Source organism: Cynara cardunculus (assembly GCF_001531365.2).
Source record: "Cynara cardunculus var. scolymus isolate 2C chromosome LG 9, CcrdV1, whole genome shotgun sequence".
NCBI lineage: Eukaryota > Viridiplantae > Streptophyta > Magnoliopsida > Asterales > Asteraceae > Cynara > Cynara cardunculus.
The window spans coordinates 234,677-240,647 of record NC_037536.1 but is presented as its reverse complement, the minus strand read 5'-3'; positions in this window follow the sequence as shown (position 1 = coordinate 240,647).

The window sequence follows — 5,971 nt, the reverse complement described above, 5'->3', positions numbered from 1 at the left end:
AGAGCCTCTGGAATCCAATTCTTTGAGTCTACATCCTATTGTGTCTCAATCTTGGACTTAAGCATTCATTCATTTCATCTCCTCTTTTTTTTATCCTTTGGACCCAGAGCCCCTCTGGTCCAAGGCATATACTTAGTTTTCATTTACTAAGTATTCCCTTTCCACCCAGAGCCTCTGGTTCCAGAGACCAGAGCCTCTGGTTTCCAATTCCTTTGAAACCAGTGCTATCAAGATCCTATCTATGACTTGGTATAAACCACACCCCTTCTATACCATACCAGAGCCTCTGGTTCTAAAGACCAGAGCCTCTGGATTCATACTCTTTGTAACCAGAGCCCCTCTGGTCCCAAAGAGTTTCCCTCTTCTCCCTACATATGGACTTAACCATATTCTTTCATATTTCATTCCTTGCTTTCATAACCAGAGCCTCTGGTTCTAAAGACCAGAGCCTCTGGATTCATACTCTTTGTAACCAGAGCCCCTCTGGTCCCAAAGAGTTTCCCTCTTCTCCCTACATATGGACTTAACCATATTCTTTCATATTTCATTCCTTGCTTTCATAACCAGAGCCTCTGGTTCTAAAGACCAGAGCCTCTGGATTCACAATCTTTGGAACCAGAGCTCCTCTAGTCTCAAAGGCTCATCCATCATATTCTTTCACATACACTTCACCATTTTCAATTATCCATTTTCTTTGTTTCACAACCAGAGCCTCTGGTTCTAAAGACCAGAGCCTCTGGCTTTGTTCTCTTTGGAACCAGAGCTCCTCTGGTCTCAAAGACCCTTTCTCCACTTCCACTTAGCCACCTTTCATACATTCATCATCCTTCACAACCAGAGCCTTTGGTTGTATAGACCAGAGCCTCTGGTACCCCTAATTCTTCATTATTATTTGTTTGAGGGGGAGTCTTTGAAAATCTCAAAATCCTTACTCTTGCATCATTTTGAGGGGGAACAACATTTTCATCTTCATTTATTTTTTATGCATTTTTCATTCAGAGCCTCTGGTTCTACTATCCAGAGCCTCTGGCTACCTAAATGCTACATATGTATTTAACCAGAGCTCATCTGGTTCTATATAATGGATTAACAATGCTTATATAGAGCCTCTGGTTTGTTATCCAAGGCTTCTATATCATGTAATCCAACATTACATCCATGAACTCCTTCATCGATGTTAAACCAGAGCTCCTCTGGTTCCTCACCCAATGGGTCATGACCAACCCAGGGAACCAATTATGATGGAAAACATCCATCAATACCTGTACAAAGACCGCGATGAAATTTTGACCATCAACCTTCCGATCTTATCACCTGAGTCCATGGACCTTTTACACCATAAATTTATTATACAGACCACACAAGCACCTCAAGCTGTCTTCTCGAATGATGGGATAAGGAGGGTCATGGATCTAAAAGTAAGGACATTTGCCAACCGAGCCATTCAATACATCGAGTTCACTATGGAGAGAGCACATGGGCAAGTTAGCGTGTGCAACGAAAATGACCTCATTAATCTCAATCCATATGACTTGATTGAATTATACGCATACACGGCTCAAAGGCAGGACCACGGCATCAGGTATGGAATGGCGAACCGAGCGGTAGTAAAAACGATGGAAACCCTGGTGAACCATAGAGCCAAGAGTGATTTTGAAATTGCTCTTCGGCTAGGCAATGAAAGACTATCCTGTGTTCCACCAAACGAAGACTTCCAAGGCCTGCAGGAGAAAAGATCTGCCTCAGTCCTAACTCAACCCGAACTTGGACTTGTTTACAAGAATGAGTTCGGGGTTAAAAAATTCTTTAGACTAACTGAGGCCTTCAATTATTCATTGGATACACTTGAATGGTTTCAGAAAGTCATTAGAGAAATACTGGGTAGAAACCACGTGCCAAGAGCAGAAGGGAGTCTGCTCATTCATGAGATATCGACAGTCATCGGCTATCGAAGACTTCTCCTGTGCTTCAGAGAAATATATCAAGGTAGCTCATGATGAGTTGTATTTTTTTGTTTTTTCTTGATGTCTTTTGATTCCAGTATTGTAAGAATTTCATCATCCAATGAAAATTTAGAATTTGATGTTTTTCTATTAGATTAGTCTHTRTTYTTCACGGTTGTTTCTAGATTAGTCTATGTTTGTTATTTYATTACTTAGGGGGAGATTGTTAAACCCCATAATTCATAAAGTGAAAAAGTAATGAAAAACAATAAGTGATGAAGAACCAGAAGACCGACGAAGACATCAAGGCAGAATTGACTAAGTCTGGAGCACAACCAGAGGACCGATGGACGACCAAGGATGCGATGGAAAGAGCATCTTCATCGAACCTTTGATCAACTACACTTAGTGTATTATCTAGCAATTCATCCAGAAGCATGCGATGAAGACTTAAAGATAAGGATGATCCATCATACCATGAATGACAGTTGGAGATGACAAGTCAACAGTTAGATTTCGAGTTTATTTTAATTACTAAAGTTTATCCATAGTTTAGATAATGGTTATCTGTTATTAAAAGATTAGCTAAAAAGTCTCATTAGATAGTTATCTTCTTATTAGTATAAATAGGTGATTAGGCCTATTGTAAAAAGAGTCGCTTTTTACATTTTTCTTATTAATAAAGTGAAATCTTTGACGCTCAAGATTGTTCTTATTTGTTCATAATTTCTTCTTAAGTATTCATCACTTTGTTCATCAAATCACTATAATTTGGTTGTTATTAACTAGATTATTATTGTTATTGAGAGATCTGGGATCAACATTATGGTTATCGATGCAGATTTAAAAGTGATCAAATCGATGGTTCTACAAACTAGTAAGCAAGCCGCACGAGGTGGAAAGGTGTCGAAAAGCTCAGGCAATCAAGGATCCAAAGTTTCATTAGCGCAAGGTAATACATATTATTAAACAACCTTTCAAAAGATTGATGTTGTTTGATATAACATAGGTCTTTGCGCCACTCACCTCGCGACCTATATTCCATACTGTCCCTTAATATGCATCATCTTCGACATGTTTGTAGATGTTCATTGGCAAGCGAAGCGCGTTCTTCTTGTGTTCAAACATGTTCATTTTGTGTTGATGTGTAAACTAATTACGCCCTTCATCTGTTTTGGTCTCTGAATATATACATCGAACACAATCTGTCCATCTTTTATATATAATTATTAATTATTTGTAACATTTTAAAATATTTACCCCTAAGAAACTCACACAATGAAAATATAATGGTCCATGATATTGTGTAGTTAATTTTTAACGTAGTTCGTTCATGAATCAGAAGTGCAGCAGGACATTGTTTTCGACGATAATGTCCAAATTGAAGTTAAGGCACCAAATAAAATCATGCGTGCGCCTCGAAATTTGAAGATTGAACATGGAAAGGAAGTCGTATTAGAACAGAATGATGTGAAAGGGTACTCAATAGGAATTAGAACCAAAACATCTCCAAGACGTTGTATGAGACGGTAAAATCATTAAACGTTAACCAAAGGGCAGCAATCAAGGAGATGGGATTTGAGGCATTGCTTGATATGACTTTAGACGACATTCCGTCAAAATTAGGTCATTATGTCGTCGATATGTTAAATACATCTACTATGACCATACAACTGAGGGATAGAGTAATACCAGTTACGGTCAAGTCGATACACGAGGTACTAGGGCTGCCAACCGGAGGATTAGATTTGAATTTGATTGAACCATCCTCATGCAATGATGCAGTCAATTCAGCATGACGAAAACAATTCAGTAAAGATAGGATGAGACCCAAGGACGTGATGAATGTTGTTAAGAAATCAAATGATGCCGATGTGATGTTCAGGATGAGTTTCCTGGTCATCGTGGTTAACACGCTTGCCGAATGCAATAGGGTAGGTGTTTGCAATTTAGGTTTCCTAACCCGTGTTCATAGCTTAGACATGATTCCAAGGATTGACTGGTGCAAATATATATATGATTGCATAGCGAGGAGCAAGCTGTGTTGGAAAAGAGACGGTCTTCTGTTATTTTACGCATGCCCCTTAATATGTTTAACGATAAGAACGTTGATCCCTGACAATATGTAAATCGACAATTGTTTCATATTATTTAATCAACTGCTATGTTTACTTTTCGCAGATGCTATATGTTCAATCAACAAAATGTGATGGCATTCAAAACCAACAACAAACACATCCTTTGAGGACTTGGACCCTGGATCTACTAAGGAGAAGACATGACTTGGAACTTAGTAGAGAGGGGTTTGAATACACATAATTGATACGTAGTAAACCCGTTGAGCAAGGAGTGTATGACCAAACAATTGTAGATCATAACTCAGTAGAGGATAGACCTGAGTCTAGCAAAACTAAACAAGCATAAAGTCAGGACGTGAGTAAAGAGGTAACTTCAAAACCTTGATTCACATATTAAGCTATAAATGTTCTGTTTCATGTTATTAAAATAATTCCTCCACATTGATTAAAGATTCATGCAAAACTATATTAAAATTGTAGAACTAGGTAAATGATGCTTTCAATTATGTGTATATTCCTTTGATATTACATTCATAATACGTTTGATTATGTATACATATTATGTCAGAACCATTTTGTGTTCATATTTGGGCCAAAAATGCACATATAGTACAAAACCCGTGTTCGTTTTCGAGACAAGGGTGCATACATGTTACCTTAATTTGGTGGGGTGTCTATGGCAGTTAATATAGAAACACTAAAGCAAAATTTAGATAGTTCCGGTACGAAGAAAGATCATGAATCAGATGTGGCAAAAATGTTGAGGGGTCATATGCAAACATAGATTATATGGTAAACAAGGATATTGAGTAAGGTTAATGGTGGCAACAATATAAAATATTGTTCAAGAGTAGTGATGTGGTTCAGGTCGAAAGCAGTCTGGATACAAGTAGTAACTAATCCATTGACATTATTCAAAGTAATTGAAAGCACCATTGATGTAAACATAGAGAAAACTTCCAGAAATTTAATTTTGTTGATGGTATGTATATCTCCCTCCCTACTCACCTTCCCCCTCTTAATTGTGGATGCGTATTTGTTCATATGATACATCTGGTTTATGTCTGCTGTGTTGCTTGTAAGTAATTTTGTTGTCTTATCGGTTGCTTGTGCCAACCAACTGAGCATGCCAAAAAACAAAAGCCCAAAAGAAAACGCAAATGTACATCAAATCTGACATGTCCGATGTGCTATGTCTTGGTGCTAATTTACAAGACCTTTAGATAAACCTTTGTGCTATTTTTCTATAATGTTTGAGTGGAGAGTGCACATAATTACCAGCAATATGACATTTTTTCTTCAAGCAATAAACGTTAAGGATATGCCTAATGAAAAATCTAAATGGCTCCTCCCTCAGCCCCATAAATCTATGGTGTGGGGCTGTTTGCCTATGGGGTTGAACTATACCATGAATTGATCATGTTAACAGGTGTACACAAACTTTTCCTTGAGGCATTACCCAAGTTATACTGGCAAGATTTCCATTGCGGTACTCATTAATTTGGTAAGACAAAATTCACAGTGTGCAACTTTGAAGGTATCTTTACATGATTGACCATGAATGCCAGGGTCACGAGAGTTATATTTTGGATGAATGTATTTTGGGTATAAAGAAAATCTTTGAGAAAAGCAAAGCTTTGAACTTTACAACTTATTATCCTTTTCAAATTCAAATTTGATTTCAACAATGTTTTTTCCTTCTACATGATGAAGGTCCCTTCCATTTCTTTTCTTGATTCTCTCTATTTCAAATATATTTGACTGTTTTTTTTCTTTTGATCTCGATTTCTTTGCTTCTCTATCTACTCCGTTGTTGATCCAGATCTCTCAATAACACTAATATTTACGCTATGAATAACCTAAATATGTCGTGTAGATGGAAAAAGTTAAGAACACTCAAGAACACAAATAAAAATATTCAAAGAATATAATTAAGTGCCGAATGATTCA